Genomic DNA, 11,807 nt, shown 5'->3' on the forward strand with positions numbered 1-11,807 from the left:
AAGGTGGCGAGAGTTGTTGGAGACATGCCAAACTTCCAAAGCCTTCTAAGGAAGTAGAGGCATTGGAGTGCTTTCTTGGTCCAGGACAAGTTGCGGGTGATATTTATAGTCATAGTCTTAGAATTGTACAGCGTTGGAAATAGGCCCTTTGACCCAACTTGCCCACCCACGCTAACCAACATGTCTTATCTACACTAGACCCACCTGCCCGCACTTGGACCATAACCCTGTAAACCTGTCCTATCCATGTACCTGTTCAATTGTTTCTTAAATGTTAAGATAGTATCTGCCTCAACGACCTCATCTGGAGGCTCGTTCCATATGTCCATCACCCTTTGGGTGAAAACGTTACCAAGATTCAAGATTCAAGATATTCAAGATTCAAGATATCTTTATTTGTCATCCAGAAAACAAGTTTTTTGGACGAAATTTCGTCACCCACAGTCCAACAATAAGAGCAATAAAATACGCAAATTACACAACCCCAACCAACACAAAACCCCCCAAAAAGAAACATCCATCACAGTGAGTCTCCTCCAGTCCCCTCCTCACTGTGATGGAAGGCCAGAATGTCTTTTTCTCTTCCCCTGCCGTCTTCTCCTGCGGTCAGGCTGTTGTCGTTGCCATGTTCCAGGCTGCGCCGGACGGTGAAATGTCCGCAACGGGCCGACCCAAGCCCCGCTGCAAGTCGGGGCGGTCGGGGCTCCCGACATTGAAGCCCCCGCCGAGCAGAGAAAATTCCGTGGCCTATTTCAGGCCGCGCCGGACGGTGAAATATCCGCGGCGGGCCGACCCAAGCCCCGCGATCCGGGGCGGGCGAACACGCTGCCGCTGCCGGAGCTCCCGATGTCGGCATCCACGCGGCCCGAGCCTAAGGCGAGTCGCAGCCGCTCCCGCAGCCTCCGAGAACGGCCGGCTCCGCTGATGGTGAGTCTGGTCCGCGGGCTCTGCGAACCAGAGCCCTGGAGGCCGCCAGCTCCAGGAGTTGGGCCGATGGTAGGCCGCAGCAGGAACGGAGACCCGACCTAGAAAACAAAGGTCGGGTCTCCGTTCGGAAGGGATACATATTTACAATGTTACAGTTCCCCCCCTCCCCCCCCACACCCACACATAGTACACAACACAAAAACACCACATCACAACTACAATTAAGACAACAAAAACAACAAAAACACAAAGACAAATGGACTGCAGGTAAGCCGCAGCTGCTAGGGCAGCGCCGCCATCTTCAGATTGCTATTAATTCATATGAAGAAAGACTGGATAGACTCGGCTTGTACTCGCTGGAATTTAGAAGATTGAGGGGGGATCTTATAGAAACTTACAAAATTCTTAAGGGGTTGGACAGGCTAGATGCAGGAAGATTGTTCCCGATGTTGGGGAAGTCCAGAACAAGGGGTCACAGTTTAAGGATAAGGACCGAGTGATTGCTCGGTCTTTTAGGACCGAGATGAGAACGTTTTTTTTTCACACAGAGTGGTGAATCTGTGGAATTCTCTGCCACAGAAGGTAGTTGAGGCCAGTTTATTGGCTATATTTAAGAGGGAGTTAGATGTGGCCCTTGTGGCTAAAGGGATCAGGGGGTATGGAGAGAAGGCAGGTACGGGATACTGAGTTGGATGATCAGCCATGATCATATTGAATGGCGGTGCAGGCTCGAAGGGCCGAATGGCCTACTCCTGCACCTATTTTCTATGTTTCTAAATCTTCCCTCCCTCACGTTAAACCTATGTTCTCTTGTTCTTGATTCTCCTACTCTAGGCAAAAGACTATTGTTCCATCGACCATTCCTCAACCCACCTGCCCAACCGATCAAGATCCTGCTGCAACTTTTGATGAACATCTTCACCATCTACAATACCACCCACTTTTGTATCAACTGCAAACTTGTTAATCATGCCTTGTGCATTCTCATCCAAATCACTGATAGACATGACAAACAGCAATGGGCCCAGCTCTGAACCCTGAGGCACACCACTAGTCACAAGCCTCCAGTCGGAAAAGCAACCTTCCACCATCACCCTTTGCTTCCTTTCATGAAGCCAATTCGCTATCTGGTCAACTATCTCTCCTTGGATTCCCTGCACTCTAACCTTCCAGAGCAGCCTACCATGTGGAACCTTGTCATATGTCGTGCTTAAATCTGTTTAAACAATGTTTAGCTCTGCTATCAGCAACATTTTTAGTCATATCTTCAAAAAAAATCAGATTTGCGAGACTATCTCCCATGACATCCCTCATCAGCCCCTGTCCATCTAAATATATGTATAAATGCATGCATTCAACTCCGGGGAACTTGAAGCTTTCAAACATCTCTAGGTGTACCATACTGAGGAACCATGGATCCAAGTGAGCAAGGGTTGATTGGCAGGTGAAGACAGGGATTAGAAAATTATCACTCACAATGGAAGGGCGATTAAGTTCATCTATGATTTTATTTGCTGGCTGAAAAGGCTCCAGGCAACATGAAGATTTCTCCTGTTCCTATTTCTCATGTTGCTATTCAGGAGATTAAATATTTGGTCATCTTAAAGGAAACCCCTCCAGCCCAGTGATATGCTGGTGATGGTTTTATATGCAGCAAACTAGTTGATCCATTCTGGGATACGGACAGTAGTTTTGTTGTCTGATCATCATATTCTTTCTTCTACACCCAAGTAGTGCCATTTTCATAGAGTCATAAAGTTACAAAATCAAGCCCATCAACCCATTGAGTCCAAGTTAACCATCAACTTAAAAAATAGAACTCTGAAATAACATTGCTTCCTCGAACATCAATGCTAAGCTTGCAAACTCCCCAATGCTATTTTTGTTATAAATAGTGATTGCTTGCTCATATGATCTACAATGCTGATCGCATTCAGGCTCTCAAGGGAATCTGTGCTCCAATTCCCCTCTCCCATCCATGCTCCTGGCTTTGATCCCACCACCATTAGTATTGTGGTATTGCACCCAGCCAGGAGATGAACGTAGCTGTCATCTTGAGTCCACAAAAACATTTCTTAATATGCGTTGCTTAATGTCGACCAATTCCAAAATGAATGCAGGCAGCATTCCCAACATTATACAAAGACATTTGTAACCTCTGTAAAAGCTTTTGATTCCATCAAGTGAGAGGGACTGTGTAGCGTCTCCTCAGAATTGGCTGTCCACAGAAATTTGTTTATTTCCTGTGTTTGCTTCATCTGGGGACCACAACAGACCCAATCTCAGAGCAGACCAGGGTCATGTAGACCTGGATGGTTGCTGCAACACTTTTCTCAATTCGTTGTTTGAAATACCTCATCTCCAACAAGATTCCCATTGGAGTGGTGCTAAAAACCACTCTACCAGACATATAGAAAAATGTTCATCTATGTCACCTCCAGTCCACAACCAAGAACACCCAAAGGTCAAGCTACAGTGCACAGACAACACTTGTGATTTTGCATACTTGGAGCCGAGTTCAAAATCATCTTTGACTCATTCACTATAGTTGTATAGTCAACATCAATAAAAATAAAGGGCTTCTATCAACCCGCCTTGCTGTACAACATCAAATCCTGAATGTAAAGGTCCACAACAATTCCTGCAAAATATTGATCACTTTCCACATCTGGCAGCCAGCTCTTATTGGGAACAGCCATTGAAGATGAATTACACCATCACCTTCAGTGCGCCACTCATATGTTGGAAAACATAGAAACATAGAAAATAGGTGCAGGAGTAGGCCATTCGGCCCTTCGAGCCTGCACCGCCATTCAATATGATCATGGCTGATCATCCAGCTCAGTAACCTGTACCTGCCTTCTCTCCATACCCCCTGATCCCTTTAGCAACAAGGGCCACATCTAACTCCCTCTTAAATATAGCCAATGAACTGGCCTCAACTACCTTCTGTGGCAGAGAATTCCACAGACTCACCACTCCCTGTGTGAAGAAATGTTTTCTCATCTCGGTCCTAAAAGACTTCCCCCTTATCCTTAAGCTGTGACCCCTGGTTCTGGACTTCCCCAACATCGGGAACAATCTTCCCGCATCTAGCCTCTCCAACCCCTTAAGAATTTTATATGTTTCAATAAGATCCCCCATCAGTCTTCTAAATTCCAGCGAGTATAAGCCTAGTCTATCCAGTCTTTCTTCATATGAAAGTCCTGCCATCCCAGGGATCAATCTGGTGAACCCTATCTGTACTCCCTCTAAGGCTAGAATGTCTTTCCTCAGATTAGGAGACCAAAACTGTACACAATACTCTCACCAAGGTCCTGTACAACTGCAGCAGAACCTCCCTGCTCCTAAACTCAAAACAGTGTATGAAGGTGAAGACTCAAACCTGACATGATGTTCATGATCCATGCTCTCCTGTACACTTCCGAGATTTGGCCAACCTACAGCAAGCTACCAATGTTGTCTCCACAAAATCCTCCAACTCCACTGGCAGGATAAGTGATGCATCTTCAGCATCCTTTCCCAAGCCAATATACCCAGCACTGAGGTCCTAATGACACTCAATCGACACTGATGGACAGCCCTGATTTCTGAAGTAGACACTGTACCAAGCTTTTTCAGAGGCAGAGGTGACCAAATGGACAAGGGAAAAGATTCAAGATGTTCTCAAAGTCTGCCTGAAAACTTGCAGTATCACCATTATTTTCAAGGAATCCTTTGTCAATGATCTTTAAATTATCTAGAGAAACGGCATGGAAATCGGTTCTTCAGCCCACCGAGTCTGCGCCGACTATGTCACCCATTACATACTATTTCTGTGTTATCCCACTTACGCGCTCACCCCCTACACACTAGGAGCAAATTACAGAGGCTAATTAACCTACAAACCCACACACCTTTGGGACGTGGGAGGAAATCGAACGCCCGGAAAAACCCCACATAGTCACAAGCACACTGTGCGAACTCCACACAAACAGCACCTGAGGTAAGGATCCAACCTGGGTCTCTGGCACTGAGGCGGCAGCTGTACCTGTTGTGTCACTGTGCCGCCCCACCACTGCGCTGCCAATGTGGAGATAAACTAACAGGATGGCACCGAGAAATTCAAGGCCACTCTTCGGAGCAGAGAGGAGCCCTGCATAAAATGAGGAATGAACTCACCACCGTCCAAGTTATCCCACGTAGGCCTCAACAGTCACCTCAGGAACAGGAGTTTATACATGTCATCCACAATCCTGGTGGATTGGCTATGAAGAAATAATCTGCAATAATATTTGAAGTCAATTTTAATGGAGAATGAGCACAAAATATATATTTTTTTATAATGAATACCAACCCATATTTTCATTAGGGGATATCTGTGGGCTTTTTTAATTTGAATGACTGATCACTCTGTGGAATCGGTTGTCTTCACCATATTACTCTCTGTTTTAGAATCAGTGAGATGTCAAAGAGTGATGTAAAAGTAAGTAAAAAGATAAGGGGCCTTCTTAGTTAAAGAGTGTTCGTTGGAAACTATTCTAATTATGACCATTGAAACCATAATTAGTCAAGATGAGAACTTGTGAGGTTTTAGGGAATTCAATGCTCATAAGAAGATTTGGACTTAATTAACCAATACTGTCTTTTCTTTCTTATTGGTCCTATGCTTTTACCACTTTACTATTTGATAGGTTTTTACAGGGCAAAATGAGTCATGACCCTCTCCACAGGTTGAGCAAGGAGGCAATGACTTACTGACTAAGGTCCCAGGTTCAGTTCTTGATCCCTGCACATAGAACTGATCTCTGAGGTAGCCGGGTAGAGATCAACAGCCCCATTGTTACAGTTAGGAAATGTCAACCACAGTTCCCACCCTTGGACCTCTTTTAGCTGGATAAATGAGGTACAAGAAAATGTCTGAGCCTCTATTACCTTATCCTCCCCTCCACAGCACAAGTCATCAAGTGAAGTAATGAAAAAGCAAATCTGGAAGGAAACAGAAGAGACTATAAGACTAACATTTCAATAATGATTTGCAGAATTTTAAGAACATACCAAAGCATTTACAGTCAACATACTACTTTTAAAGTAGTCCCAGCAAGCGCCCATGTTCGAGGTAATAATGGCCAGTTAAACTGAATCAGGGTAGATATTGGTCAGAACAATCAGAAACATTCCTCAACCCTTTGAGACAGCACCATTAATGTTAAAAGAACCATCAACAACATCACTCACCATCAACAACACCACAGTCACATATGTGGAGTCATTTAAGTTCCTTGGAACCATCATCTCCAGGCACCTTAAATGGGGGGCCACCATCAACTCCACAGTCAAAAAGGCCCAACAGAGGATGTACTTCCTGCGGCAGCTGAGAAATCACAAACTGCCACAGGCAATGATGGTCCAGTTTTATACTGCCATCATAGAGTCTATCCTCACCTTCTCCATCATGGTCGGGTTTGGCTCAGCTACCAAGCATGACATCCGGAGGCTGCAGCGCATTGTTCAATCAGCTGAGAAGGTTGTTGGCTGCAACCTTCCCCCACCAACAAACTGTACACTGCAAGGGCCAGGAAGCGAGCGGGTAAGATCATCTCTGACCCCTCTCACCCTGGCCACAAACTCTTTGAAGCACTTCCCTCTGGAAGGCGACTCCGGGCTGTCAAAGCCGTCACAGCCAGACATAAAAACAGCTTTTTTCAATGAGCAGTAACTCTACTCAACAGCCAAAAGTCAGTAGCCTCCTTTTGCTATGGTATTTTATTTCATTCGTCACATATTTAAATAATAATGTTTTATTTTTAATTGTCTACTGTGTATCGTGTTGTTACTTGCGAGCAAAGCACCAAGGCTTTGTATCCTTGTATGTATACATATTTGGCTAATTAAATTTATTCTATTCAATTAAATTCAATTCATTTGATTTCAAGCTTAATCGGAAAGGTAATGCCACACTCCTTCTGCACTCAATTGGGCTCAAGCGTCCCCATGCTGTCATGTAACAGCCACCTGCGAGTCTATGACCTCTGCTGAACCATGACCGACACAGAGTTCAAGCGAGTTCAGCCAGTGTCTCCAATGGGTTGCCTGAGTGCTGTTCACCAACAGAGAAGTGAACAGAAACCCAGCCGTTTGCTGGTGATCTCCAGTGCCAGGCATCCTTTTGAAACATCACACTAGGGGAACATAGCACTTAGCCCATGGGCACCATTGCAGTAGCCTCTTGGCTGGAGAGAAATATCAAGCTGCTGCAAAATATTAACGTCACAAACTGGACATGAGGAGCATTAACATTCAATGGAGGAACCGATTACTCCTGCTTTCCAGTGCATTTAAGAAGTGGGCAATATCCCTGTTGTAAATCCTCGGTACATGGGCCCACTTGACCTCAGTTAACATAGAAAACGAACACAATTAGGTATGCAACTTCAATAATCTGGTGCTTTGGTAGTATCAGTTAATTATCTGGATTATTGAATATCTATCTATCTATCTATCTATCTATCTATCTTATACTACTAAAACTCAGATCTTGTGTTATATATATATATATGCGCGTAACAGCGGTTTCTCTGATTTCGTCAAAACGGTGAACCGTAGCGCCACGATTTTTGCACCGCCTTAATCACCACGCGGTTATCTGCTGCAAATTTGTTTTTTATTTAATTCGGTCGCATGTTTTTTAAGTTACAGAGGTTTTAAAGCGCTCCCCCCCCCCCCCCCCTAAATTATAGGGGGCGCTGTGGTGCGGATTTATTGAAGGTCTTCAGATTATGATGTCACAATGCCCCTGTGAGATGGGGGATACATTGTTGCGAATACAGGCGCTGTGGTGCGGATTTATTGAAGGTCTTCAGCTTATGATGTCACAATGCCCCTGTGAGATGGGTGATACATTGTTGCGAATACAGATCGCCGTGAGAAGCACTTGGTCAAGTCAAGTCAAGTCAATTTTATTTGTATAGCACATTTAAAAACAACCCACGTTGACCAAAGTGCTGTACATCTGATTAGGTACTAAGGAAAAAAAAGAAAAGAAACATACAATGGCACGCAAACAGTTCACAGCACCTCCTCAATGAGCCTCAAACGCTAGGGAATAGAAATAGGTTTTGAGCCTGGACTTAAAGGAGTGGATGGAGGGGGCAATTCTGATGGGGAGAGGGATGCTGTTCCACAGTCTAGGAGCTGCAACCGCAAAAGCTCGGTCACCCCTGAGCTTAAGACCGGAAACGCTAGGGAATAGAAATAGGTTTTGAGCCTGGACTTAAAGGAGTGGATGGAGGGGGCAATTCTGATGGGGAGAGGGATGCTGTTCCACAGTCTAGGAGCTGCAACCGCAAAAGCTCGGTCACCCCTGAGCTTAAGACCGGAAACTTAGTGACCGGAAAGTGTGTCTGGGGGAGAGAGATCGTTGCGGAGGGGGCTTGGTGGTGGGGGGAAAGAGGGGTACTGGGAAAAGGGGAGGTCCCCCTTCCCCCCTCAACCCCTTCCTCCCCCCTCCTTCCCACCTCCATCCCCACTCCCTCCTCCCTCCCTCCCCCTTCCCTCCCTCCCCTCCTCCCGGTTAAAATGGAAACCCTACGAGGACGGGCCCAACGGGGAAAGAGGGGTACTGGGAAAAGGGGAGGTCCCCCTCCCTCACCCTTCCCCCCTCCCCTCCCCCTCCCTCCCCCCTACCCCCCTCCCTCCCCTCTCCCTCCCCCCCCTTCCCCCTCCCTCCCCCTCCCCTCCTCCCTCCCCCTCCCCTCCTCCCTCCACACCTCCCTCCTCCCTCCCTCCCCCTTCCCTACCTCCCCTCCTCCCGGTTACAATGGAAACCCTACGAGGACGGGCCCAACGGGGAAAGAGGGGTACTGGGAAAAGGGGAGGTCCCCCTCCCCTCCCCCTCCCTCCCCCTTCCCCCTTCTCCCCTCCCCTCCCCTCCCCTCCCTCCCCCCTCCCCCCCAGCCCCCCTCCCTCCCCTCTCCCTCCCCACTCCCCTCCCCTCCCCCCTCCCCTACACCTCCCTCCACCTCCCCCTACCCCCCTCCCTCCCCTCTCCCTCCCCCCCTTCCCCCTCCCCTCCCCCCCATCCCTCACCCTCCCCTCCTTCCCCCTTCCCTACTCCCCACTCCCCTCCCGGTTACAATGGAAACCCTACGAGGACGGGCCCAACGGGGAAAGAGGGGTACTGGGAAAAGGGGAGGTCCCCCTTCCCCCCTCAACCCCTTCATCCCCCCTCCTTCCCACCTCCATCCCCACTCCCTCCCCCCTCCCTCCCCCCTCAATCCCAACCTCCATCACCACTCAGCCCCTAACTCCCCCCTCCCTCCTTCCCTCCACCCCACCCTCCCCCACTCCCTCCTCCCTCCCTCCACCCTTCCATCCCTCTCCCCCTCCCCCCTCCTTCCACCCTCCCTCCCCCCTCCCGGTTACAATGGAAACCCTACGGGGACGGGCCCAACGGGGAAAGAGGGGTACTGGGAAAAGGGGAGATCCCCCTCCCTCCCCCCTTCCCCCTCCCTCCCCCCTTCCCCCCTCCCCTCCCCCCCTCCCTCCCTCTCCCCTCCTCCTTCCACACCTCCCTCCCTCCCCCCTCCCGGTTACAATGGAAACCCTACGAGGACGGGCCCAACGGGGAAAGAGGGGTACTGGGAAAAGGGGAGATCCCCCTCCCTCCCCCCTTCCCCCTCCCCTTCCCCCTCCCCTCCCCCCTCCCTCCCCCTCCCCTCCTCCCTCCACACCTCCCTCCCTCCCCCCTCCCGGTTACAATGGAAACCCTACGAGGACGGGCCCAACGGGGAAAGAGGGGTACTGGGAAAAGGGGAGGTCCCCTTCCCCCTCAACCCCTTCATCCCCCCTCCTTCCCCCCTCCTCCCCCTCCCTCCCCAACTCCCTCCCCCCTAACTCCCCCCTCCCTCCTTCCCTCCACCCCACCCTCCCCCACTCCCTCCCCCCTCCCTCCACCCTTCCATCCCTCTCCCCCTCCCCCCTCCTTCCACCCTCCCTCCCCCCTCCCGGTTACAATGGAAACCCTACGAGGACGGGCCCAACGGGGAAAGAGGGGTACTGGGAAAAGGGGAGGTCCCCCTCCCTCCCCCTTCCCCCCTCCCCTCCCTCCCCCCTACCCCCCTTCCTCCCCTCTCCCTCCCCCCTTCCCCCCTCCCCCTCCCCTCCCCTCCTCCCCCACTCCCCTCCCCTCCCCCTCCCCCCCTACCCCCCTCCCTCCCCTCTCCCTCCCCTTCCCCACCCCTCCCCTCCCTCCCCCTCCCCTCCTCCCCCCACACCTCCCTCCTCCCTTGCTCCCCCTTCCCTCCCTCCCCTCCTCCCGGTTACAATGGAAACCCTACGAAGACGGGCCCAACGGGGAAAGAGGGGTACTGGGAAAAGGGGAGGTCCACCTCCCTCCACCCTTCCCCTCTCCCCTCCCCCCTCCCTCCCCCTCCCCCCCTACCCCTCTCCCTCCCCCCTCCCCTCCCTTCCCCCCTCCCCTCCCCCCTCCCTCCCCCTCCCCTCCTCCATCCACACCTCCCTCCTCCCCACTCCCCTCCCGTTTACAATGGAAACCCTACGAGGACGGGCCCAACGGGGAAAGAGGGGTACTGGGAAAAGGGGAGGTCCCCCTCCCTCCCCCTTCCCCCTCCCCTCCCCCCTCCCTACCCCCCTACCCCCCTCCCTCCCCCCTTCCCCCCTCCCCCCTTCCCCCTCCCCTCCCCCTCCCCCTCCCCTCCTCCCTCCACACCTCCCTCCTCCCTCCCTCCCCCTTCCGTCCCTCCCCTCCTCCCGGTTACAATGGAAACCCTATGAGGACGGGCCCAACGGGAATGAGGGGTACTGGGAAAAGGGGAGGTCCCCCTTCCTCCCCCTCCCCCCCCCCCTCCCCCCCTACCCCCCTCCCTCCCCTCCCCTCCCTCCCTCCCCCCTCCCTCTCCTCCCTACCCCCCTCCCTCCCCTCTCCCTCCCCCATCCCGCTTCCCCCCTCCCCTCCCTCCCCTCCCCTCCTCCCTCCCTCCCCCTTCCCTCCCCCCACCCTCCCCCTTCCCTCCCCCCACCCTCCCTCCTCCCTCCCCCCCACTCCCCTCCCGTTTACAATGGAAACCCTACGAGGACGGGCCCAACGGGCCCACTTGGTCTAGTATACTACTAAAACTCAGATGTTGTATATATATATTTTTGGGTTTGACCTGAATTATTTGATATATTGATTTGTTCGTATCAGCGATTGCGGCAAAACGGTGAACAGTAGCATGACGGTTTTCGCACCGCCTTAATCGCCAACCTCCCAAATGACCGGCCGTGATATTTTCATTTGATTTAGTCGCATGTTTTTTAAGTTACAGAGGTTTTAAAGCGCTGCCCCTCCCCCCCTTTCAGGGGGGCGCTGCGGTGCGGATTTAGTCTTCAGCTTGTGATGTCACAATGCCCCTGTGAGATGAGCTCGAGCTGACCCCCCTCTCCCCCCCCTTCAGCGTGTGATGTCACAATGGACAAGCAGCTGCTATTGGGTGTCTACTCTTTACAAATTTACATCTTTTTATTTTTATTTCAAGGTCTTCAGCTTGTGACGTCACAATGCTTGGGTGAGATGGGTTCTACATTGTTGCGAAAAGCAACTGATTGTTTTTTAAAGTTGTGTTTTTTATTGCAAGTCACTTAACTTACACAGATCAGCATGGGGCCCCTATGCTCGTGGGCCACCGGGGCAAGTGTTTCGAAAAAAGAAAGGGAGGTCCCCCTTCCCCCCTCAACCCCATCCTCCCCACTCCATCCCACCTCCATCCCCACTCCCTCCCCCCCTCCTCCCCAACTCCCTCCCCATCCCTCCCCACCTCCCTCACCCCTCGGGGACGGGCCCAACGGGGAAAGAGGGGTACTGGGAAAAGGGGAGGTCCCCCTCCCTCCCCCCTCCCTCC

The 11,807-nt window shown here is 51.2% G+C and overlaps 1 long non-coding RNA gene across 1 annotated transcript; it reads right to left on the bottom strand.

The window, feature by feature from the left end:
* Positions 1–444: 444 nt before the first annotated feature.
* LOC144593160 (uncharacterized) lies at positions 445–5,879 on the bottom strand. Its single transcript, XR_013547212.1, has 3 exons — positions 5,842–5,879; positions 5,089–5,189; positions 445–1,025 (listed from the first exon to the last, which is right to left on the bottom strand). It is a non-coding gene; the product is annotated as an uncharacterized LOC144593160 (long non-coding RNA).
* Between the last annotated feature and the right edge of the window lie 5,928 nt (positions 5,880–11,807).

This window comes from Rhinoraja longicauda, chromosome 4 (assembly GCF_053455715.1).
Source record: "Rhinoraja longicauda isolate Sanriku21f chromosome 4, sRhiLon1.1, whole genome shotgun sequence".
Classification (NCBI taxonomy): Eukaryota; Metazoa; Chordata; class Chondrichthyes; order Rajiformes; family Arhynchobatidae; genus Rhinoraja; species Rhinoraja longicauda.